We start from the raw sequence: 27,155 nt of genomic DNA, 5'->3' as shown, positions 1-27,155 counted from the left end.
TTGAGAGAATAGCATTGAAACATGTTTATTATCATATGTGAAATAGATCACCAGTCCAGGTTCGATGCATGAGACAGGGCACTCAGGGCTGGTGCACTGGGAGGACCCTGAGGGATGGGATGGGGAGGGAGGTGGGTAGGGAGTTCAGGATGGGGAACACATGTACAACTATGGCTGATTCATGTGAATGTATGGCAAAAAGAACTACAATATTGTAAAGTAATTAGCCTCCAATTAAAATAAATAAATTAATTAAAACAAAAACAAAAACAACAACAACAACAAAAAAAACAAGTCAATTCACTGTGGTCTAGCAGGAAAAACACATCATTTTCTCTTCCTGTTAAGAAAGAAAGGGAAAAGTTCTCTAAAATGAGTGTCATTTCATACAGACAGGCACAAACAGTAGCCCGTCACATGTACATCACATCCCTTTGGCATCACTAGGCTTTATGTCTGTCAATTTTCAATTACAAGGAAAAAACGCAATAAATCTTTTTATACAAACCACAAAATGTGTAGAAGTGAGGGGAATAAAGCTGTTGAAATTTCAACAACAACAACATAAAATGTAAGAGATGCAGGTTTGAACCCTGGGTCAAGATGATCCCCCTGGAGGAGGAAATGGCAACGAACTCTAGTATTCTTGCCTGGAGAATCCCATGGACAGAGGAGCCTGGAGGGCTATGGTCCATAGGGTCGCAAAGAGTGGGACACGACTGAAGCGTGCTTTTACTGCTGAGGCCTGGGTTGGAGAAGTAAGATTCCACAAATTGTGCAGTGTGGCAAAAAAACAAAACAAAACAAAACAAAGGTATTCACTACTTCAAATGTGCTGGCAGAGAAACAACTCATCAAGCATCATGAAGAACCACAGTAAGAGTATATAACAAAAAAGAAAATGATGATCTTCCAGAAACCAAACTTAAGGTCACAGAATGTTGTGATCTATCTGGGAATTCAAAATAGCTGTCATGAAGAAACTCAACAAACTACAAGAAAACTCAGGAAGGCAGTTCTGTGAGTGCAGGAATGAAATTAATGAACAGAAGAACTACTTTACCAAAGTGATTGAAACTAAAACAGAACCAACAGAAATTCTGGAGTTGAAGAACTCAACAAGATGAAAAATGCATTAGAAAGTTTTGGAAACAGAGCAGATGATATGGAAGAGAGAACTGGAAAGCTCAAAGATAGAAATCTAAAAATGATACAGGTAGAAGGGGAAAGAGAACTGAGATCTTAGAAAGTAAGGAAATTCTACGGGAATGATCCAACTCTTTTAGGGCAGTATTAGGATAATAGGTACTCAGAGATGAGCGGGAAAATGGTGCAGAGAATTTATTTAAAGAAATAATCACTGAGGACCTCCCAAACCTAGAGAAGGAACAGGATATGTAAGTTCATGAAGCTAAAAGAACTAGTTACCTCAATGCAAAAAAGACCTTCTCCAAGACAAATTATATCAAAACTGTCAAAAGTCAATGACCAAGAATGAATTTTAAAGGCAGCTGGGGAAAAGGGTGATAACCCACAAAGGAACCCCAATTAGGCTGTATGCAGATTTCTTAGCAGAAACTCTATAAGCCAGGAGAGGATGAAGTGGCCTTCTCAAAATACAGAAAGATCCTGGAAACCAACAGAAATCCAGGAACCCAACCCAGGACAGAACAATTACCTTGACTGCATATAGTGGAGAATAAGTATTTATTGCTAGAATGTGCTGCATGGAATTTGTGATACATACAGTCATGCTTGAGTTAAGAGTTTAGGAAATTGTACCTAGTTCTCCTCCCATGATATATGTTTGGTTACTGTCAGTGAATGGCAGTAACATAAAATTTATGAAATCCTGAATTAAGGAGCGCCCACCCCCTTCCTGGCCAGTGAGAATCATGACCTGCTTAGCGGACAGTAGTTGGAATTCTAGTGCCCAGAATGCACACAGACTAGTCAAACAGCATAAACCCACTTAAGCACCTACTTAAATCAGAATCATCTGGGGAGGTTGTTAGACACACAAATATTTAGGACCCATTCCACAGCCACTGACTCTGGGGTTAAGGATCTGCTTGTCAGCAACTTCCCCAGATGGCTGAGAGACAAACAACCCATGGGCAGGGCTTATATTTCATAACAAGTAAACAAGAGCATCCCCTCTAAAAAAGATCCTAGATTCCTGACCGTTCTAAAAGGGATGAGCAGGAGCCTCTACCCTGGATCCTGCCCTTAAGGCTCCAAGAGCCCCAGAGCTGATCTCTAAAGATCTGGGTCTTAAGCTAGACCCTGGATTTTCCCAAATAGGTGGAAAAAAACATGCTTCCACCAGGACCTTGGGATGACCACATGGAGGCCCCAAGAGCTCCAGTCTTCAGATTTTAACTCTACCCCCACAAAGGAACTCCATGGCTAGAATGCTGGGGAGATGGCCCGGCCCTCCCCACCATCCTGCATGATGGGAATGCCCTCTGAGACCCTAAATACCCCTCCAGACATATTACTGAAAATGCTCAGGGACGGAAGGACCTACCTCAAATGCTGGGGAACAAGGCTTGCTATGGAGTTCTTTTTTGTTGTTGTTGTTGTTTTAACTTATTTATTTGACTGTACCAGGTCTTAGCTGTGGTGCTCAGGAGTTTAGTTGCTGCATGTGGGGTCTAGTTCCCTGACCAGGGAGCAAATCTGGGCCCCCTCCACTGGGGGGCTCTGAATCTTAGCCACTGGACCACCAGGGAATCCCTGGAGCTCATTCTTTAAGATGGATATGACAGGAGCATCTAATTGACTGCCTTTTCTATATCCTTGAGGGAGCCACTGGCCTGTACCCCTCAGACATCTGAAACCTCAAAAGTGTGTTGAATGTTTTTATAGTAAAGGAAATAGTTAAACCTCTTAGTTAAAAATAAACAGATAATAAACCAATGTCAGTTTCTTAGTTTTGACAGATACTCTATATGTAGGGTCAGACCACCCAAGATGGCTGTCCTTTTGCTCTCTGTACATCCCCTGCCCAACCAGCACCTGCTTCACTGACACTCCATTCACTTGACTGACCTTTCTACACACTTGCCCTTGTCCCAGCTAATGGCTATTCTAGCTTTAGATCAGAGCTCTTCACTATGCTTATCAAAGGGGTGGTGAGGGGCGTGCCCCTCTGCTGGTTTCTCTGGTAACTGATGAGCCAAGATGACGTCAGTTCCCCCCATAACTGGTAACCTCCCCCCATCACCCCACTCCAAGACTACTACCACGTCCTGTCCAGCCGTCTGCTACACACAATGAGGTATTGCTCCAGGACTTTGCTTTGGACGTGTAAGCTCCTCCATCCACTAAACCAGTGATGTCTCTGATGTTCACTCTGGGCTCTGTCTTTGGTCTTGAAGTTGGGCAAGTACAGGGCTTGTAGGCCTGGGGTAGGGGGGTGGGGGTGCGTGGCAGCCCAACACCATGGTAATGTAAGATGTCAACAGTGAGGGGAAATGGGTGAGAAGTATAGGAGAACTCTCTCCCTTTGCAGTTTTAAATTATTCTAAAATAAAAGTTTGTTTAAAATAGATGGAAACCACCTGCTAGAGCCTGCAGGGCTCCATTTGGGCCTGTCTTAGATCCCAGCCCTTCTGCAGGGTCTGGCCTCTCTGACAGAGGCTCAGCTGACATGAACTGAAGATTCTCTCATTCCATCATCCCTTAGGATGGTGTCTCAGCCCTGCTCTCCTAGTGGGCTGGGTGGGACTTCTTATAAAAACCTCTACTAAAACCTTGCTACCAGCCCATCCAAGCCACATCCAGCAGTTTCTTCCAACCCTGCACCCCCAGCCCGATCTCCTGAGAAACCACTGTATTATTTCCATCTAGCTGAGATCATAAGGTTGAAATGGTATGGAATTAATTTGCCTGTATCTACGATTTGGCTTGAAATGTATTTCCTCTATTGATATTCCTTGCATATGTACATCCTATAAAAATTACATAAGACACTGTGAGTGGGAATGGAAAAGAAAGAAAATTGGGAGGGGTCACCAGCTTTACTTGAAATACTTTTAAAGGGCACATTTTAACTTGTAGGGGTTGGCCAGGGATGAGAGTGGATTTTTAAAAATCATGTTCCAGCATGCTTATTTTAGGTGGTAACTCTTCAGAGGGACAATTTTTTAAAAATTTACAGTGAGCCTTGGGCCCTTTTGAAACTCCCAGTTAAAAGAATATGAAGGAAGTAGGGGGAAATGTTCTCTTTGTGAGGTACTCTGAATGGAATACATTGTGTGAGGCAAAAAGAAAACTTCATTTGGGTAAGATTCTAATTGTATTCTTCCATATCACCCCAGAGAAGTTGACAACCTGTATTTTACTCCTCAAAAAAAGAAAAGGCTTAACTCATTCCTGTGCGGAACTCAGGAGTGTCTAAAAGCACAGTGGAATGAAATGTTTCCTTTTTATTTTCTCTTTTGAAAACATTAACCCACTGTTTATTCCGAAAGTGTGATGTGGCCTGCAGGATCCCGGAACACTAACTGACCGTTTATTTATCAGATATATTAAGCATGCAAAGCTAGGAACTGTTCTCGCCTGGAGCTTTGCAAGGTGTGGCCCTTGCAATGTTCCATCTAGAAGCATGGTATGTATTAACATACCCTCAGAATGAGGCAGCTGAGGGTAATTTTTCTTTCCAACCCACCACCAGACATTTGGTCATGTCTGGAGGCAATTTTGACAGTCGAAGCTGCAGGTGGGGGTGGGGACGGGGAATGAAGCTGCTGGCATCTAGTGTGTAGAGGTCAGGGATGCTGCTAAACCGCCTACCACGCATGAAACAGCCCCAGTGGCAAAGTATCCCATCCATAGTGGCAGTAGTGCCAAGGTAGAGGTGGTGCAGTGGTAAAGAGCCCACCTGACAATGCCCGGAGACACAGGAGACGCGGGTTTGATCCCTGGGTCAGGAAGATACCCCTGGAGGAAATGGCAACCCCCTCCAGTATTCTTACTGGGAAATTCTATGGACAGAGAAGCCTGGAGGGCTATAGTCCATGGGGTCAAAAATAGTCAGACACAAATGAGCACTCACATGCACAGAGCAATGCAAAAGTTTCTTCAAGGTTGAACAAATATTATAATTACATTATAATGGTATTAGTCTAGAGCTCTGAGTCAGATACTAGTCAGGTGCTCCAGAGGAGCAAAGAAGGAAAGATCACGTCCACTTAGAGTAATCAGAGAAGGTTTCAAGCCTTCAAGTGGATTTTCTGTGGTTCAGTTCAGTCGCTCAGTCATGTCCGATTCTTTGCGACCCCATGAACTGCAGCACGCCAGGCCTCCCTGTCCATCACCAACTCCTGGAGTCCACCCAAACTCATGTCCATTGAGTCAGTGATGCCATCCAACCATCTCATCCTCTGTTGTCCCCTTCTCCTCCTGCCCTCAATCTTTCCCAGCATCAGAGTCTTTTCAAATGAGTTAGCTCTTCGCATCAGGTGGCCAAAGTACTGGAGTTTCAGCTGCAACATCAGTCCTTCCAATGAACACCCAGGACTGATCTTCTTTAGGATGGACTGGTTGGATCTTCTTGCAGTCCAAGGGACTCTCAGGAGTCTTCTCCAACACCACAATTCAAAAGCATCAATTCTTCTGCGCTCAGCTTTCTTTATAGTCCAACTCTCACATCCATACATGACCAATGGAAAAACCATAGCCTTGACTAGATGGACCTTTGTTGACAAAGTAACATCTCTGCTTTTTAATATGCTGTTTAGGTTGGTCATAACTTTCATTCCACGAAGTTAAGTGTCTTTTAATTTCAAGGCTGCAGTCAACATCTGCAGTGATTTTGAAGCCCAAAAAAATAAAGTCTGACACTGTTTCCACTGTTTCCCCATCTATTTTCCATGAAGTAATGGGACCAGATGCCATGATCTTAGTTTTCTGAATGTTGAGTTTTAAGCCAACTTTTTCACTCTCCTCTTTCACTTTCATCAAGAGGCTTTTTAGTTCCTCTTCACTTTCTGCCATAAGGGTAGTGTCATCTGCATATCAGAGGTTATTGATATTTCTCCCAGCAATCTTGATTCCAGCTTGTGCTTCTTCCAGCCCAGCGTTTCTCATGATGTACTCTGCATAGAAGTTAAATAAGCAGGGTGACAATATACAGCCTTGACATACTCCTTTTCCTATTTGGAACCAGTCTTTTGTTCCATGTCCAGTTCTAACTGTTGCTTCCTGACCTGCATATAGGTTTCTCAAGAGGCAGGTCAGGTGGTCTGGTATTCCCATCTCTTTCAGAATTTTCCACAGTTTATTGTGATCCACACAGCCAAAGGCTTTGGCATAGTCAATAAAGCAGAAATAGATGTTTTTCTGGAACTCTCTTGCTTTTTGATGATCAAGCAGATGTTGGCAATTTGGTCTCTGGTTCCTCTGCCTTTTCTAAAACCAGCTTGAACATCTGAAAGTTCACAGTTCATGTATTGCTGAAGCCCGGCTTGGAGAATTTTAAGCATTACTTTACTAGTGTGTGAAATGAGTGCAATTGTGTGGTAGTTTGAGCATTCTTTGGCATTGCCTTTCTTTGGGATTGGAATGAAAACTGACCTTTTCCAGTCCTGTGGCCACTGGACCAAATTTTCCAAATTTGCTGGCATATTGAGTACAGCACTTTCACAGCATCATCTTTTAGGGTTTGAAATAGCTCAACTGGAATTCCATCACCTCCACTAGCTTTGTTTGTAGTGATGCTTCCTAAGGCCCACTTGACCTGGTTCAGGGTACCTTATTTCTCCTAAGTTTTTGGGCCATCTAGAGTCCCTAAATCTTGTATTTCTGTATTTCAGGCAATAAGTACCTGGTGAAAAATCCCTGCTTGGCCAAATAATTTGATTCTCTGTGCTGGAAAGTGACAGGATTCATTCAGAAGCCCCAAGCTTCCTCCTGGCTTCGATTAAGTGACAATTCTTTCTCTGACTTTCTACTTGATGACTCCAAATCCCGTAAAACATGATTCTCTGTCTTCTGTAGTTAATGTGCTCCTGTATCTGTCTCTCCCAACATGGAAATACAGCATTTTGCTTATAATTTCAAGGGATCTGAGGTCCCCAGAAACCCATCTCTGAACCTCTCTAAGGGTGCATGGGACCCAGAATAAAATATTTTGCTCCAAAGTTTATGGAGCAGTAAAATCTACTGTGTCTATGAGAGCCCTTGGAACCTAAGCCAGATGTTATTTCCAAAATAACAAACAAGCTCTTTCTCACATGCCACATTTCATCTGTCTCTTGTTTTTCTATCATTGAATTATGTTTGATTTCGCTACTGCTGCTTCACTGAAATCACTTTAGCTCATCTCATGACTTGCCAAAATCCAACTCCCATAGGAGATGTTCTAACCCACAAGGATGGCTTTCTCTCAATCCTAGAGAATATTTTTGGTGGGTTCCCTTAAAGGGAACTGCTAGTGAGTGTGTCTGTGAAGTCCTAGAGGAGGGGATCTTTGCTTGAAGGAGCTTAAGAAAGACCACCAGCAAAGTCTGCTGTCAGTACACAAAATCTTGCTTCAGGGAGCACAAAAAATAGTCTGACTCTACCCAGAAGAGGCGTGCCAGGAACTGCATTGCTACTGTGAACAGTGCCTGAAGACCCAGTCAATGGGTCAGCTGCAGTGCACACATGCTCAGTTGTGTCCGACTCTTTGCGACCCCATGGACTCCATGGACATGAGTCTGCACAAACTCCAGGAGATAGTGAAGGACCAGGAGGCCTGGCAAAGCACTGGACAGGACTGAGTGACTGAACAATAACAAAGGTAGGCAGGCGTGGCTATTGGACCTTGAAATATGGCTAGTCCAGGGGACTCTTTACCCCCTCTCAGTGTCTATGCTGGGAGCTTTGTACTTTCTTCCTCTTTAATAAATCCTATTTGCTTGCTACCATGAGTGTCTGCATGTTTGTGGATTCTGTTCTTCCACTCTGTGGACAAGAACTCCGATTACCATCTCAACAGCAGCCCTGAAATATGCACTGAGCTGGAATGCCGCCTTCCAAAGGACCTGTGTGTTGTTCTGCTGCTGATGGATGGGGAAGGCTGGTGCCCTCCAGTCTGCCAGAAAACGCAGAGCCCCACGCATCCTCAGCTGGGTGGGGAGAGCCTGACAACGTGTTGGGCATCAGAAAATAATTTGTCAAAGAGAAAATGCTTCCCTGTCTCTGAAATATGGTTAGTCCAAACCAAGATGTGCTGTTAGTTTAAAATATCTCCAGATTGTGAATATATAGTATAAACATGAAATATAAATATTTCATTAATAACTTTATATTGATTACATGTTGAAATGATGATATGTGGCATATATTGGGTGAAATGAAATAGATTATTGTAGTTAATTTCACCTATTTCTTTTGACTTTTTAAATGTGGGCTTCTTTAAAACCTCCTTGAGATTGCATTTGAGAGGCTCTTTAGAGTTTACATCAGGATTTCTTTCTTTCTTTCTTTTTAACTTGGGGGCTTTATTTTATTTTTTCTTTTAAAGATGCTACATAGTCAAACAGAATTGGATTGGTCTTTTATGGCATAAAATTAATTCACAGTCAAGCTCTCCATCACTACTTGACGGCTCATCCAAAGTTCCTCTCGAACCCCCTCCCGCACCACCCCCCATGCTCCGGCCCCACCTAGCTGGCTCCCTCTCCCCGGCCCCTCTGCTGCCTGCCTTTCTCGCCCTGATTCCAAGTCAGGGCTGCCTGGGAAGGTCAGGACTGCACTGGGGCATGGGTGCTGAAGTGTGGGTGGTGGTGAGGAGCAGAGAAAGACAGACAGCACAGGGACATGCTACTCTTTCCCCTAGACAGTGACCTCAAGCTGATTGCCGCTACTAAGAGTCCTCTCCCCATGGTGCCTATTACCTATCTACGCAGACGATATTTCCTGGTAGTTGTTCTCCAACGTTCCCACGAGCACACCTCTGTGTGTGTGTGTGAGTGTGTGTGTGTGTGCGCTCACAGAGCCCGGAACCTTCGGCAGCAACGCCAGCTTCACTCCACAGTGTTAAGTAGCACGGGTGGGGTTTAGGCCACAGAATTAATTATAATCTTGTGACAGAAGACATGAGATGAAACACATTATGTAAGTTAAATATGCATTAAACATCTCTGAATTCAATCTCTGAATTCATCTCTGAATTCAATCTCACTACATGAACCAATAGTTATCTAGCTTGGTCCCTTGAAGAGAACAGCATTCAATGACTTTGACTTCCAGAACGTCGAGTCAATCAGCCACACACACTCCCCACTGCTGATGAGTGCAGCCGATGCTGCCACAGCACCATTCTTGGTGCCTTCAGGCCCTGTTCATCAGTCCCCAGGAACTGATGGCCGGGATGGGCATGGAGAGGCTGCCTGCAGTGAGTGAGTGAGTGGCGCGGGGAAGGACATCGACAGGGTGGGCTCCAGCTTCCCAGAGGCCAGCACCAACAGACAGGGAAGAGTGTTATGTTTGCAGAGAGGAAATCCAGCAACGTGGACCAAGGCTGCTGCTAAGTTGCTTCAGTCGTGTCCGACTCTGTGGGACCCCTTAGACAGCAGCCCACCAGGCTCCCCCGTCCCTGGGATTCTCCAGTAAAGAACACTGGAGTGGGTTGCCATTTCCTTCTCCAATGCATGAAAGTGAAAAGTGAAAGTGAAGTCGCTCAGTCCTGTCTGACTCTCAGCGACCCCATGGACTGCAGCCTACCAGGCTCCTCCTTCCATGGGATTTTCCAGGCAACTGATGCTTAAAATGACATTTACAAGATGCCATTACCATTTAATCATGGTTTCCCTTGTCATTAATAAGGTTCACTCTTTGCCCCAATCATTTACTATGCGTTTTAAACTTTCTAAAAGATTGTTATATTATGTTCTATTTGTGTGTGTGTGTGTGCATGTGTGCACGCGGGTGCACACAAGTGGGGAGGGGTAATTTAAAGGCAAGACCTGTGAGATGTCATCATACATTAATTCCTCTTTACACATGGTTATGATAAATTTAAATCCCACACTATGGCAGACCCATCAATCCAATCCCCGTCTCGCATGCTGCCTCTACAAGACGGTCTTCCCTATGATCACGCCAACGATGAAGAAGAGGACGCCGAGCGCCAGCAGCCCGGTGCTCAGGCCCTCCTCCTTCCCAGCCGTGGCTGACGCGGGAGCAGGGACTGTGGCTCTGCACTGTCTTCCTCATCAGAAGTCCGTCTTCCTCCTTGAACTGCTTGTCCTCCTCCCACAGCCTCTGGACTTCGCTCTGCAGCCTCTTACAGTCTTCCATCACCTTCTTAACTTCAGTGTCATCCAAGGAGGAACTCAGAGCTTTAGACACCTTTGGTGTTTCTGTCTTTGATGCAGTTGTGGGTATAATTTTATTTATTTCTACATCATATGGTTTATCATTTTCTGCTGGCAATTCAAACACACATCTAAGTTTTGAATCCATAAGGTCTTCCGGTTTTGCCTCCTTCCATACTGCTTCCATATCAGAAGTGTCAATTGGAGCAAACATAGACTGAACCATAAACTTGTGTTTACTTTTCTCATTGGGATCATAATCGAAAGGCTGTAACATCACAGATACGTTAATCGAGGCCCCTGCATCAATGATCCCGCTGTTGGGCCTCACGCAGTACCTACGTGGTGCCGTGGTCTTCACTTTAAAACACACATTTCGATCTGTCGGGTTGCCAAGCTTCAGGTTGGTGGTGACAGCATCGGTGAAGGGACCTCGGAATTTGAGCTCGTGCTGCGGCTCGAGGCTCAGGACCTGCCCCACCTTCGCCATGTTCCTCAGCGGCTGGGCAGCTCGGGCGGGGAGACTTGAGAGGGCACCTGGGGTGGGACGCGTGAATGCTGCGCCCCCTTTAAATTTGGAAAGGCGGGGCCTGCCGGGGCACGGGCAGGGGTCGCCTATGTGTTGCGCGCCGGGTTGGTCGGGGGGACAGCCTCCGTGGTACAGGCGCAGGGACGGAGGGCAAGGGTGAGGCCCAGGATTTCTTTTTTTTAATTAATTTTTATCTGCGTATAGTTGCTTTACGATGTTGTATTAGCTTCTACTGTACAGTTAAGTGAATCAATTATATGTATTCATACATCCCCTCTTTTTTAGATTTCCTTCCTATTTAGGTCACCACAGAGCACTGAGTTGAGTCCCTTTGCTATACTGAAATGTGGCTTTTAAGAAATTTCATATTATGCTTGTGTATCAGATTTAGGCCTGTATTATATTTCTATCAGACCATGCTGCTCTAGAACCTCATGTATTTCCTGAAGGCCAGTTTTAATCTCTGTGGAGATTCCTTTTCTGTCAGACTAAATGACCTGCTGAAGGACTGGTACATGACCCTGAAGGACCAGCTCAGATCCCTGGAACCCCTTAGACTGGGCTAGACTCTAAGGTCTGGAATATAATTTTAATTGTTTAGTACATGGTCTCTTAATGGGTGCTGTAGATTGAATATTTGTGTCCTCCTCAAAATTCTTACCATTGAAACTTAATACCTAACGTGATGGTGTTAGGAGTTGGGGCCTTTGGGAGGTGCTTAGATCATGAGGATGGAGCCCTCGTGACTGGGATTAATATGCTTATAAAAGAGACCCCCACAGACCTCTCTCAACCCCTCAACAATGTGCATGCATACGTGCTCAGTTGTGTCCTACTCTTTGTGACCTCATGGACCTTAGCACACCAGGCTCCTCAGTTCATGGGATTATCCTGGCAAGAATACTGGAGTCAGTGGGTTGCCATTTCCTCCTCCAGGGGATCTTCCTAGCCCAGGAATTGAACCCGAGTCTCCTGCATCTCCTGCATTGGCATGTGGATTCTTTACCACTGAGCCACCTGGGAAGCCCCCTCTACTATATAAAGACACAGCAAAAAGATAGTCATCTGTGAGGAAGTGGGCACTTACCAGACACCAAATCTGTCAGTGCCTTGATCCTGGACCTCCCAGTGTCTAAAACTGTAAGAAATATGAGAAATACATTTCTGATGTCTATAAGCCATGGTAAAGAATCCTTTTGCAATGCAGTAGACACGAGTTTGATCCCTGGGTCGGGAAGATCCCCTGGTGAAGGAAATGGCAATCCACTCCTGTATTCTCGTCTGGGAAATCCCATGGATAGAGGAGCCTGGTGGGCTACAAGAGTCCCAAAGAGTCAGACGCGACTTTGCAACTAAACCACACAAGCCACCTAGATTGTGGTATTTTTGTTATAGCAGCCCAAATGGACTAAGATAATGGGAATTACCAGCACTCATGCCATGACTATAAATTCCAGTGGGATCATTGCAGTAGCAATCGTCAGTTCAGTTCAATTCAGTCGCTCAGTCATGTCCGACTCTTTTCGACCCCACAGATTGCAGCATGCCAGGCTTCCCTGTCCATCACCAACTCCTGGAGCTTGCTCAAACTCATGTCCATCACATTGGTGATGCCATCCAACCATCTCATCCTCTGTCATCCCCTTCTTCTCCCACCTTCAATCTTTCCCAGCATCAGGGTCTTTTGCAATGAGTCGGTTCTTCACATCAGGTGGCCAAAGTATTGGAGTTTCAGCTTCAGCATCAGTCCTTCCAATGAATATTCAGGACTGATTTCCTTTAGGATGGACTGGTTGGATCTTCTTATAGTCCAATGGTTCAAATGCATCAATTTTTCAGCACTCAGCTTTCTTCATAGTCCAACTCTCACATCCATACATGACTACTGGAAAAACCAGAGCTTTGACTAGATGGACCTTTGTTGGCAAAGTAATGTCTCTGCTTTTTAATATGCTGTCTAGGTTGGTCATAACTTTTCTTCCAAGGAGCAAGCATCTTTTAATATTATGGCTACAATCACCATCTGCAGTGATTTTGGAACCCCAAAAAATAAAGTCTGTCACTGTTCCTATTGTTTCCCCATCTATTTGCCATGAAGTGATGGAACCAGATGCCATGATCTTAGTTTTCTGAATGTTGAGTTTTAAGCCAACTTTTTCACTCTTCTCTTTCACTTTCATCTAGAGGCTCTTTTGTTCTTTGCTTTCTGCCGTAAGGGTGGTGTCATCTGTATATCTGAGGTTATTGATATTTCTCCCAGAAATCTTGATTCCAGCTTGTGCTTCTTCCAGCCCAGCATTTCTCATGATGTACTCTGCATAGAAGTTAGATAAGCAGGGTGACAATATACAGCCTTGACATACTCCTTTTCCTATTTGGAACCAATCTGTTGTTCCATGTCCAGTTCTAACTGTTGCTTCTTGCCCTGCATACAAATTTCTCAAGAGGCAGGTCAGGTGGTCTGATATTCCCATCTCTTGAAGAATTTTTCACAGTTTGTGGTGATCCACACAGTCAAAGGCTTTGGCGTAGTCAATAAAGCAAAAGTAGATGTTTTTTCTGGAACTCTCTTGCTTTTTTGATGATCCAGAGGATGTTGGCAATTGATCTCTGGTTCCTCTGCCTTTTCTAAATAAAATCCACTTTTTTATTATCCATGGTGATCCCCAGCAATTCACTCTCAGTGGTGGAAATACACAGGCTGAGACTCTGGGATTGTCAGCAAAGAATGAGACTGGTTCCTTGGGAATGCCTGACTTTTCCCTACTGATTTTCATGCAAAGAAAACCCATCCATATAATGAGAAGAAGCCAAAATATTTTGTAGGAAGATACTCTGAGGCTATGTAAACATCAGTTTTCTTACCTGTTATTTCACCATTCATTGACATTTCTTGGCTCAGTTCATTATTACTTCTGTGGTTGCCAAATGGTGATTTTTCAATTCCAACATTCCATTTACTAGTTGGAATTCTACTGTAAGGAAAACTTTCTCTCCTTACTTATTTATAGTAGTGTGGACTCTTGGGTTACAACTTGTTACTATCATTTATTTTGAAGGTCAAATTGTCCCAGATTTCACTGGTAAAAGCCCCATTTAAATAGCTCTAGTGTCTCTTTCGATGTACCCCATCATTCTCTGAGCATTTCTTTACTTTTTGGCACAAGATGTCCCAGAGTCTTGTTGTACAGCTGCCCCAGCTGTGGAGTCAGCCACTTACCTGTGAAGCCCTGGTTCATTTTAGTGAAGAGTGGTATTTGAATACCAAGGTCTAGGCACTAGCGTGCTCAAAAGTCTCAGGGTATTGCTGCAGCTTCTAGGACCTCTCAGTGACAAAGCTAAGGAATATATGTGTGCATCCATAGAATACACACTGACATCTTTATTTCTAGGTATAGCCAAATGTATTTTGAAAACCATACATTCACACTAACTATAAGTCCTATCCAATAGCACAGGTTCATTCTAGTTTTCTCCCTTTTTCATATTTATAACTCCCTTCTCCCACAGTGAGAAACTTGGCTCCCATTATACTATATTTTGAGTTGGCCAAAAAGTTCATTTGGGTTTTCTGTAAAATGTTATGGAAAAACTGAAACGAACTTTTTGGCCAACCCAATATTTACTTATTCCCCTAGTACCCCTGCTACACTACTAATCTCCCATTGGTGCTATGACCACAATTCCCCAGACTCATATGGAAAGTGAAAGTGGAAGTCGCTCAGTCATGTCCAACTCTTTGCCACTGTATAGTCCATGGAATTCTCCAGGCCAGAATACTGGAGTGGGTAGCCTTTCCCTTCTCCAGGAATCTTCCCAACCCAGGGATCAAACCCAGGTCTCCAGCATTGCAGGCAGATTCTTTACCAGCTGAGCCACAACCTCCTAAACCCATGAGGGCTCTACCGGCCTGTGTGAGGCCACTGCCACATCCCCATGTCGGTGCTCTCCTCACCCCTCATTGGCTCTGAGACCCCGCACTGGGCTGCTAGTGAGATCACCACACCCAGACACAGAGGCCTTGCTCCTACTAGCCTGCTGCCCATCCCCATGCTAAGGCCTGCCTCACTCTCCCATCCAGGTGACTTGAGACTAAATTATTCATGAAGGCAGGCAAGTAGGCGGGCCTGAATTAATTAAAATATCTGAAACAATTTGGAGCATAAGCTAGCCTGTTATATAGCTGTTTAGGACAGCCTACAACATTCTTTACAATCTCATCTGGTCTATTTAGAGTAGACTCAGGTGAAGATGTTGTAAGAGTGTGGCCTTAATGTACAAGTATATACTTTTAATTTGCAAGAGACAGCCCTCCTTGAGGGCTGCTTGAGGCCTGTCTCTTGAAGCAGAATATTTACTGTCATATTGATTTATGGCCTTGTGAAAAGGAACCTTCTCTGTTTATTAAAGTCAACATGATGTGTGATATCAGAGGTAAATTTCTTTTCAATGAAATCTCAAATGACCTGAGTTCAAATCAGAGTAAAGATTGATGAATCTTGCCAAGATGGCCCATGATATTGTAGAGGAGCAGCTAGGTAGAAAATATCCTTCCTCTGGCATGAATTACAAGATGAGGCAACACCACATCTAATAGAAAAACACTGTAAAAGAGTCTCAAAGCACTACTGACACATGGAAAGTGTTAGTCAAATGGAAAGATATGAGAACGAAGAATTAGAAATCTAAGTGGCAATGCATGAAACTATTTCAAGATAATGTATATAGTGGCAATGCATCCCCAGCGTATGTGTGGACTGAGCAAGAAATATAAATAACACGTGCATATGTATATCCTCCACAATGAATCAGTTCAGTTCAGTTGCTCTGTCGTGTACAACTCTTTGTACCCCATGAATCACAGCATGCCAGCCCTTCCTGTCCATCACCAACTCCCAGAGTTCACTCAAACTCATGCCATCAAGTCAGTGATGCCATCTAGCCATCTCATCCTCTGTCATCCCCTTCTCCTCCTGCCCCCAGTCCTTCCCAGCATCAGGGTCTTTTCCAATGAGTCAACTCTTCACATGAGGTGGCCAAAGTATTGGAGTTTCAGCTTTAGCATCAGTCCGTCCAATGAACACCCAGGACTGATCTTTAGGATTGACTGATTGGATCTCCTTGAAGTCCACTTCAGTTCAGTCGCTCAATTGTGTCCGACTCTTTGCAACCCCATGGACTGCAGCACGCCAGACCTCACTGTCCATCATCAACTCCTGGAGTTTACTTAAACTCATGTCCACTGAGTTGGTGATGCCATCCAACCATCTCATCCTCTGTTGTCCCCTTCTTCTCCCACCTTCAATCTTTCCTAGCATCAGGGTCTTTTCAAATGAGTCAGCTCTTCTCATCAGGTGGCCAAAGTATTGGAGTTTCAGCTTCAACATGAGTCTTTCCAATGAATACTCAGGACTGATTTCCTTTAGGATGGACTGGTTGGATCTCCTTGCAGTCCAAGGGACTCGCAAGAGTCTTCTCCAGCACCACAGTTCAAAAGCATCAATTCTTTGGCACTCAGCTTTCTTCACAGTCCAACTCTCACATCCATACATGAACACTGGAAAAACCATAGCCTTGACTATACAGACGTTTGTTGGCAAAGTAATATCTCTGCTTTTAATATGCTATGTAGGTTGGTCATAACTTTCCTTCCAAGGAGTAAGCGTCTTTTAATTTCATGGCTGCAATCACCATCTGCAGTGATTTTGGAGCCCAAAAAAATAAAGTCAGCCACTGTTTCCACTGTTTCCCCATCTATTTCCCATGAAGTGATGGGACCAGATGCCATGATCTTAGTTTTCTGAATGTTGAGCTTTAAGCCAACTTTTTCACTGTCCTCTTTCACTTTCATCAAGAGGCTTTTTAGTTCCTCTTCACTTTCTGCCATAAGGGTGGTGTCATCTGCATATCTGAGGTTATTGACATTTCTCCCAACAATCTTGATTCTAGCTTGTGCTTCTTCCAGCCCAGCGTTTCTCATGATGTACTCTGCATAGAAGTTAAATAAGCAGGGTGACAATATACAGCCTTGACGTACTCCTTTTCCTATTTTCAACCAGTCTTTTGTTCCATGTCCAGTTCTAACTGTTGCTTCCTGACCTGCATATAGGTTTCTCAAGAGGCAGGTCAGGTGGTCTGGTATTCCCATCTCTTTCAGAATTTTCCACAGTTTATTGTGATCCACACAGTCAAAGGCTTTGGCATAGTCAATAAAGCAGAAATAGAACTCTCTTGCTTTTCTGGAACTCTCTTGCTTTTTCCATGATCCAGCGGATGTTGGCAATTTGATCTCTGGTTCCTCTGCCTTTTCTAAAACCAGCTTGAACATCTGGAAGTTCACGGTTCACGTATTGCTGAAGCCTGGCTTGGAGAATTTTGAGCATTACTTTACTAGCGTATGAGATGAGTGCAATTGTGCGGTAGTTTGAGCGTTCTTTGGCATTGCCTTTCTTTGGGATTGGAATGAAAACTGACCTTTTCCAGTCCTGTGGCCACTGCTGAGTTTTCCAAATTTGCTGGCATATTGAGTGCAGCACTTTCACAGCATCATCTTTTAGGATTTGAAATAGCTCCACTGGAATTCCATCATCTCCACTAGCTTTGTTCATAGTGATGCTTTCTAAGGCCCACTTGACTTCACATTCCAGGATGTCTGGTTCTAGGTGAGTGATCACACCATCATGATTATCTGGGTCATGAAGCTCTTTCTTGTACAGTTCTCCTGTGTATTCTTGCCACCTCTTCTTAATATCTTCTGCTTCTGTTAGGTCCATACCATTTCTGTCATTTATCGAGCTCATCTTTGCATGAAATGATCCCTTTGTATCTCTAATTTTCTTGAAGAGGTCTCTAGTCTTTCCCATTCTGTTGTTTTCTTCTATTTCTTTGCATTGATCGCTGAGGAAGGCTTTCTTATCTCTTCTTGCTATTCTTTGGAACTCTGCATTCAGATGCTTATATCTTTCCTTTTCTCCTTTGCTTTTCGCTTCTCTTCTTTTCATGGCTATTTGTAAGGACTTCTCAGACAGCCATTTTACTTTTTTGCATTTCTTTCCCATGGGGATGGTCTTGATCCCTGTCTCCTGTACAATGTCACGAACTTCCGTCCATAGTTCATCAGGCACTCTATCAGATCTAGTCCCTTGAATCTATTTCTCACTTCCACTGTATAATCATAAGGGATTTGATTTAGGTCATACCTGAATGGTCTCGTGGTTTTCCCTACTTTCTTCAATATAAGTCTGAATTTGGCAATAAGGAGTTCATGATCTGAGCCACAGTCAGCTCCTGGTCTTGTTTTTGCTGTTTGTATAGAGCGTCTCCATCTTTGGCTGCAAAGAATATAATCAACCTGATTTCAGTGTTGACCATCTGGTGATGTCCATGTGTAGAGTCTTCTCTTGTGTTGTTGGAAGAGGGTGTTTGCTATGACCAGTGCGTTCTCTTGGCAAAACTCTATTAGTCTTTGCCCTGCTTCATTCCGTATTCCAAGGCCAAATTTGCCTGTTATTCCAGGTGCTTCCTGACTTCCTACTTTTGCATTCCAGTCCCCTGTAATGAAAATGACATATTTTTGGGGTGTTAGTTCTAAAAGGTCTTATAGGTCTTCATAGAACCATTCAACTTCAGCTTCTTCAGTGTTACTGGTGGGGAATAGGCTTGGATTACCGTGATATTGAATGGTTTGCCTTGGACACGAACAGAGATCATTCTGTCATTTTTGAGATTGCATCCAAGTACTGCATTTCAGACTCTTTTGTTGACCATGATGGCTACTCCATTTTGTTGACCATGATGTGTTACTACCACAATGCATAGAAAGAATGTTTTGAACATTTCTTACTTAAACTAAGAGATATTACATTAAAAACAATAGTTTTGAATTTCTTGTTGAAGTATAGTTGATTTAGAATGTTGTGTTAGTTTCAGTTGTACAGCAAAGGGATTTAGTGTTATATATATATATATATATATAATTTTCAAATTCTTTTCCTTATAGGTTATTACACGGTGTTGAATATAGTTCCCTGTGCTTTATAGTAGTAGGTCCTTGTTGTTTATCTATGTTATACATAGTAGTTATGTACTGTTAATCCCAAACTCTTAATTTATTCCCCTCTCCCCCTTTGGTTACCATAAGTTTGTTTTCTATATCTGTGAGTTTATTTTGTAAATAAATTCATTTGTATCTTTTTTTTGATTCCACATATAAGTGATATCATATATTTGCCTTTCTCTGTCTGACTTCACTTAGTATTGTAATCTGTAAGTCCTTCCATGTTGCTGCAGATGGTATGATCTCATTCTCTTATGGCTGAGTAATATTCCATCGTGTACCCATGTCACATATTTATCCATTCACTTTTTGATGAACATTGAGATTGTGTCCATATCTTGGTTATTATCAGTAGTGCTGCAATGATCACCGGGGTGCATGGATCTTTTCGAATTAGAGTTTTCCTCTTTTCCCAATGAATGTCCAGGAGTAGGATTGTTGAATCATGTGATGATCATCTATTTTTAGTTTTTAAAGGAACCTCCATACTATTCTCCATAGTAGCTATACCAATTTACATTCCCACCAACAGTGTAGGAGGGTTCTTATGGGTTTTCCCCCTAGCTATCCAAGTGACATATATTCACTATAGAAAATATAATAAAGCACAAAGAAAATAGTAGCAATTACCTGTGTAACTACCACTCAGCTTTGTGGTTTAGTTGCTAAATCGTGTCTGACTCTTGTGACCCCATGGACTATAGTCTGCCAGACTCCTCTGTCCATGAGATTTTTCAGGCAAGAATACTGGAGTGGGTTGCCATTTCCTTATCCAGGGGATCTTCCAGACCCAGGAATCGAACCTGAGTCTTCCGCATTGCAGGTGAATTCCTGCCTTGCAGGTGGAGTCTTTACCAACTGAGCTACTAGGGAAGCCCTACTACTCAGCTTTATCTTTTTATTAATATTTTGGTATATTTCCTTTAGATCATATTGTTTGTTTTTAAAATGGGATGATACTATACACACTTGGAGTTTTTCACAATGATATATGTCACAAACATTTTCCCATAACATTGATACTTCATGACATAATTTTTTTTCTTTTTAATTTATTTTTTATTGAAGGATAATTGCTTTACAGAATTTTGTTGTTTTCTGTCAAACCTCAACATGAATCAGCCATAGGTATACGTATATCCCCTCCCTTTTGAACCTCCCTCCCATCTCACTCCCCATCCCACCCCTCTGGCTTATGTAATATTTTGTTGTACAGAAGCGCCATAATTTATTTGACCACTTTCTGTTTTTGGGTATTATAGTGGTTTTCAATTTTGGCTCTTAGATATTATGTTGGAATTAACATTTGTATCTAAGTATTTTCTCACATCTATGATTATATCTTGGGGCTAAACTTTTAGAAGTGGAAATTGAGTTGTTGGAGAAAAGTGTTATACAAAATTATGTTGCTATCATAATTTAAATTACATATAAATCAATAGGATATGAAGAAAAGAATAATATACTTTCATGAAATATGTGAGAGTTTCTTACAAATATAATTAACATATTTTTTTAGCATTTTGGTTGGACTGTGTACTTAATTATCCCTGGGGGAAATTAAAGAACAAACTGTCCCTCAACAGTCTCAGAAAAGCAGAATTTGCTAGTTCAATCCTAGTTCCAAAGTCTTCCCTTAGGCTTTTTGTGGTAATAAAGGAATTGCTGCCTCATATCACACCGGCAGAGCAAAGAGTAAAATATTTATTTTGAAATATCTTCTTTCTATCTGGCAGGGATTTGGAATTTTAAAATCTTCTCTCAAATATTTCAGAACTACAAAATACAATAAGCTTTGAATTAAGAATTAATTAACTTTTCTTTCCCCTACTGTTTGTTCAATTTTTAAGGGAAAAAAAAAAAATGCTGCACAGAATACAATTAACTCTTAGCCTTGAATCATTTTAATGTGTGCTGCTGCCTAAAAGTTGGGGACCAGATGACTTCTTGAGATCTTTTCCAGCTCAGTATATAAATCCAACTTTTATATTCAATGAGCTTTAACTTGGAGAACTTATCACCCCCTGCTCAGCCAACCCCTCTCCTCTTTACCACACATTTTCTTGGTGCTCTAATTTTCCTTTTATGCTCACAGAGGGTGTCTGCCAACTGCCATCATTGTAATTATAGCAATGTTTTTACATGAGCATTAATCTAACAATGAAGGCAACATGAGCAGAATGCCAAGTTCAGTAATGCTTATACAGTCATGAGCATGGAACATTCTTAGAACATTAACAAAGATGTTGAAGTATTGATTTAAGATCTGATGTAATACGATTATACTTGAGAGTACAAGTACAGTGCTCAAAAGCATAATCCTTGAAGTGCAAAGGAAAGCCAGTGCTCTTTTTTATACAAGTCCTTCAATAGGAAAGATGAAAGAAAACCCATCACAATGTTATATATTATTTATCCTCTTTGGTCCACTAAACTATAGTTTTGCAACTTAACACAGTTTTTGTCTTTAGTATGAATATCTTGCTCTAACATACTCTGTAAATGATTTATGCTCATTCTTTTGGTTAAGCTTTTAGTTGCTGCTAGCTGAGGTGTGTGTGTCTGTGTGAGAATCTGTGTTGAGTATTGTGGTGGTCACCTGTTGGCTGACCCCCAATATCCATGCCCCACTGAACCTTTTGCAACAGTCCCCACGTCCACTGGAGATCCATCATTACCTTCAAATATCTTTCTTCAGGGCTGGAACAAATGACAGGTACTGGCCCAAAGAGGACATTCTCTTGTACTGACTACATTGATTAGATCAGAGATGGTCTTAGCCTTGGTCTTGGCCTATAGCCAATCTCAGAACTATTACTGGTATTTCTGAAACACATTTCTTTCTTTCTTTGTAGTGTAGAATGTAAAGTTATGATTTTATTGTTACTTTGCCAACATATAACATGCTAGCCTCAGAATCAATCCAACACACCAAGAAGGGAAAACTGAGAAAAATTAGAGAACTGTAACTCTGATTGGGCCACACCTTAAGGAATATGTTACCATTGTTGTGTGATCCAGTTTGAATTTCTATTACTTGCAACTAAAAATACCCTAACTGATGCAGAATCTCTAAGTGGTTATGGCCTTGGGGAGCATGGAGGAAGCCAAATGGTTCTGTACTTCTTCTAGAACCCACTAGTTAAAGAAAAGATTAAGAGGAAGTATGGAGAGATAAGAAGTCAACCCACCATGATGGTTAGTTTATGTGACAACTTGATTGGGCTAAGGAATTTCCAGATGGCTGGTAAAGCATTATTACTGGACATGTCTGTGAGGGTATTTCTGGAAGAGGTTAGCATTTGAGTTGGTAGACTGAGTAAAGAAGATCATTCTCACCAGTGCAGATGGGCCTTATCCAATTTGTTGGGGGTCTGAGTAGAGCAAAGCGTGGAGGAAGGATGAATTTGCTGTCTTTGCTTGAGCTTGGACATCCCTTTTGTCCTGCCCTCAGACACTGGCAATCCTGGCTCCTGGACCTTCAGACTTGGACCAGGACTTGTTCCATTAACCCCTATCCCCTAATTCTTGAACCCTTGGGATTCAGACTGATACTAGTACCATCAGCTCCCTTGGTTTTCAGATCTCTGAACTCAGACTGAATCACACCACTGGCTGGTTCTCCAGCTTGCAGATGGCTGACCAGGGATCTTCTTTGCCCCCATAATTATATAAGCCAATTCCTATGATAAGTCTCTCTCTCTCTCTCTCTCTCTCTCTCTTTCTCTTTCTCTCTCCACACACTCACACAAAGGCTAGGTCTGCTGTGGCTCATCCCCTGTCCTTAGACATGTTCCTACATGGCTTTTGATTAAAAGCCTGGCAGTCTTTGTCTCCTTAGCCCTGAAACAGAGCAGTTCATTCTGCTCTGCTCTTTGGAAATTCTGAGCTCATCTGTTTAGCCTCCTTCTCTTGAAAGCTGCAAGTGTAGAAGATATATTGAGGGGGAGACCAGCTCTATAGTTAAGATGGGCTCCCTCCCTCCAGCAGGAGTTTGCCTCCTAGATATGTGGAACGTAGGTGACTTCATTCTGCTGGTCCAAACCCAGCCTCCCTGCTTCCTTCACACAACCCCAGACTCAACGGATGTCTCTTGGGGAAACCAGCCACATTGCTGCTCCTCAAATTTTCAACCTGTCATGCCAGCTGTGCACAAAACTTCACTGGTTTCTCTTTCCTCCAGCAGAGACCCACTGTACAGGCTAAACCCAATCATCTGGTCTGGTATCTAAAAAGGCATGCTTTTGTCATTTTTTCAGGTTTTCTGATGCTGCACGGAAACATTGTGCGGCCGTGACCTATTTCATTCTACTCGAAAGTGGAAGACGGCTCGTGGATAACATCTTAATGTATTTAGGGTGGGAGCTCAAGAAGTGGTCCTTGAGTTTCTGTCCTAGTAGCTACTTGACCTTGGCAAATTCACTTAACATCTCTTAGGGATGATAATGATTACTTCTTTGGATTCTCACATGGATCAAGAGAAATAATATTTATATAAAGCACTTTTCAGGAAAAAACGTGCTTTAAATAAAAGGCAGTCTTTTTAAAATTCATTTATGCATTCATTCAAAGACATTTATTGAATACTTAATACTTGCCAGACATTCTGCTAGGAGCAGGTGGGGGAAGTGAATGAGTTAGACTTGGTCTCACATAGAAACATGGTCTCACAAGAAGCTCACAATTCTAGTGGGGAAAGTGATGATGCAATAATTCAGTAACAGAACTGTATCACACAGTTATAGACATAAGTATAAGATAAAATGACCTGGAGAAAGGAATAATTTATTATACTCTGCTAAGGTAGAGACTTCCTAATGAAAGACTTGCCAGAGAATGTGAAGTTTTAACTGAATTCTTATGTTCACTAATAGTTTACAGACAGAAAAAGAATATATCTCACTTGGCTCTTGTGTTGTTGCCTCTTAAAGTCATTACTGAAAAGCAGTTAGAAGATTATATAATAATTGATTTAAACTAATTTTAAGCAATGATTTTTATTTATTTTTTAAATATAAATTTATTTATTTTAATTGGAGGTTAATTACTTTACAATATTGTATTGGTTTTGATTTTTAAAATGTCAAGTCTATCCGTCCATACAGAAATTGAGTACAGTGCAAATGCTAAGATTTTTTTAAAACAGTGGAAAGGACTGTGGAAATGAGACTTATCATTTTATGTTAGTTCCAGAACATACTGGTAATATTTATTGCAGTTGCATTGAGAGGCTTTGCGTATTAAAGAATATTTTGTTATCCAAAATCGCTTGAAATAAATGATTCCCAGAAAGACATCTATTCAAAAAAAATTTTTAAAGCTATATCATGAAACCGTCAGTGAAACATAATAGTCTACCTCACAGCAAATTTGAAAAATATGTGAAATTCCCTCGCTGAAATGTCTAATGCTATTTAAGAACTCTTTGCCCTTAAGCAATTCTTCATATTGCATAAGAATATACCTTGTATTCCTATGTAGAAAAATGACAGTCATTACCAGAATCAACAAACAGCAAATGCCATTAATTTCCCTGAGATTGTGTTTTACAAGAAAACGTTTAAATGTGTGTGGTTCTTATGTTGAAGTCTTCTAAACATTTTTAAGGTAAATAATAAATATTAATATTTTGTTCACCGAGGCATTAGGTAAGCAAAATATTATAATTACTAAAATCGAATATATCATAATTGTTAAAAATAAAAAACATCATATTTCTGATCTGATATAAAACATCCATGACATCAGGGTTGTATGTTCACATAGAATGCTGTGGTTGAAATTAATTTCACACAGTTTATAAAACTCAACTAATATCGGTTTCTCTGATTTTTGCCAGAATCAACAAGTCATAAATGTGTATCATTGTGAAAGAAAAGAGGTGAAAAATTCCTTTGCAGATGCTTAACTTGAAACATTTATGGATTTAGCTGACTTTTATACTCACTATTTTACTCTATGCATATTTCTAATATCTTTAGTTCTGTATCAGTAGTTTCTTTTTTTGATTAAATTCACGATGTATAACTTCTGATTTTTTAAAAAACGTTTATATGGAAGTACATTATCTGCATAGGAAGATCTTCATGGTATATTAAGGGGAATTATTGGGCTCTGAGCTTATTTTGTGAAATATGTTATGTGAGTGTGGAAAAGAAGTCTAGGGCAGATAGTAGGTGCATAGAATAATCACCTGGGAAACTTTCAAAAACATCCGATGACCAGACCCCACTTCAGTCTGATTAATTCAGAATCTCTGGGTGGGGATCCCAGAGCATCTACTTCAAAACTCCCCGGGTGATCCTAATATACAGCCAAGAAGTTGAGAGGTACTGATTTAGACACACACACACACACTTGAAGTGGAGCTACCCCATGTGGCTTTGGGAAATTGTTTATTCTTCTTTTGCTTATCTGTGTTGTCTGCAATAAATATGTACATTTTCTACAATAAACATGTAATTGGGTAAATGTAACTTTTGAAAAGCAATAAAAATTGGATGGAATGATGGATAAAGGAAGGATGAGAGGAAGTGGGTGGAGAAAGAGAAAAAGGACGGAAGGAAGAAGGGAGAGAGCGGGGAAAGCTTTTAAACTGAACTTAACCCTGCATCGACACAACAAGGACTTGGGGCAGCAGGGAGGAGAAAGACTTGGTGTCCTTCTGCTGTCGTCACAAGTGGCTAAAAACGCTTCAGGAGCATGAGTGAGTGGAAGAAGGAGCTGTCATCTGCTGAGTATCATGTGTCAGTGCTTTGTTTTTTATGCCATTTAATCTCAGTACCTACCCTGCAGGGTTGATACATCGTCCTTCTTTCACAGATGGGAACGTTGGCTCTCAGAGAGGTGACATATTGCACTGAGTCTAGTATTTGAATACTGGGCGAGCCCAAGCCACTTTCCTGCTCAAGCCCAGCTTCTGTGATGAGGAAGAGAAGATGGTTGAACACAAGGTAGTTTTTCTTTATGTGTCTGAGAGCAATGACTCTTGTTTCTTTACTTCTGCGGAGAATTGATAGCTGTTCAAAGCTTTTTAGGTGTCACTTCTGCCAAGTCCCACCTCCCATTGCTTACTCTTGGATGACCACAAATGCTTCACTGGGTGGAGCTTGACAAATGGCTTTGTTAGACCAATTGTCCTGACCTTCCACTGAAGAACAGTTGCTGCCACTTCATAATTATGCCCCAACAATACATTAAAAAACCCACCAGCTTTCTCTGTAAACGTGGCTGGGCCATGTGTCGCTGTGTGCACAATAATTTGGCTTCCAGCCAGCATGATTTGACAGCTGCCAGCAGTAGATGATAAACAACAAAAAGAAAAAGAGGATCTAAGTGGCGAAAGCTACAGAAGCCAGAGAGTCAGGCAAGAGAGATATAATTTAGATATGACAGCTCTAATAAGTAAATTAGTCATGTAAAATAGTATGCCTATCAAGTTTTTAAAATGAATGAACCCATGGAACTCAACTCTCATTTTCACATGCTTTCTAATGCCAGTGCTACACACATCTACATCTCACTATTATGTATTTTTGATTAAAAGAAAATGTTCATGTTTAAAATGAGAGCATTCTAATTTCCTCCTGTGTTCTTCATTGCCTCAAGTTTCCATTAGAGAAAATCAAATACAATTAAAATTCACCATATTTATTGGCTTACTTTATTCACTGGTTGGTAACCCCAAGTAACTTAAGAACATAGTAAAAGTAAAAGTGGAAGTCGCTCAGTCATGTCCGACTCTTTGTGACCCCATGGACTGTAGCCTGCCAGGCTCCTCTGTCCATGGAATTCTCCAGGCAAGAATACTAGAGTGAGTTGCCATTCACTTCTCCAGGGGATCTTCCCCGACCCAGGGATCAAACATAGGAGTAGCCCAAATAACATTAAACAATCCCAAATGCTCAAGATAGTGTCTGGTATTTTGGGTGTAAGCATCTTCATTGTAGACATCTTTGCTGCAAGGATTTTTGCTGCATAACACTGGCCATGAGGCAGTTTTGTCGCAAAAGTTAAAATAAAAAATAGAAGGGCATTAAAAAGGACATAATGAAACATGAAAAATGAATAACAAAATTTAAAAGACTTTACTCAAATATAAGACATTTGAATACATTTAATATGTGTGTTGATTCATGGCAATACCATACAAATAACTGATTTTATTTTGTGGGTTATTCCTAAGCATTTGTCTTCCAAGTCTTTTATCCAGAGTAATTATCATATATATATATATTCTATATATATATATCAAATATAT

The 27,155-nt window shown here is 41.6% G+C and overlaps 1 non-coding gene and 1 pseudogene across 1 annotated transcript; both read right to left on the bottom strand.

Annotated features, from left to right (window-relative positions):
• Nucleotides 1-10,033: 10,033 nt before the first annotated feature.
• LOC788595 (vesicle-associated membrane protein-associated protein B-like) lies at nucleotides 10,034-11,702 on the bottom strand (annotated as a pseudogene).
• Nucleotides 11,703-14,388: 2,686 nt separating this feature from the next.
• Nucleotides 14,389-14,446, bottom strand: MIR2285AD (microRNA mir-2285ad). Its single transcript, NR_107851.1, has one exon. It is a non-coding gene; the product is annotated as a microRNA mir-2285ad (primary transcript).
• Between the last annotated feature and the right edge of the window lie 12,709 nt (nucleotides 14,447-27,155).

The sequence above is a fragment of the Bos taurus genome, chromosome 23 (assembly GCF_002263795.3).
Source record: "Bos taurus isolate L1 Dominette 01449 registration number 42190680 breed Hereford chromosome 23, ARS-UCD2.0, whole genome shotgun sequence".
Taxonomy (NCBI): Eukaryota; Metazoa; Chordata; class Mammalia; order Artiodactyla; family Bovidae; genus Bos; species Bos taurus.
This window is presented reverse-complemented; position numbering and strand designations above follow the sequence as displayed.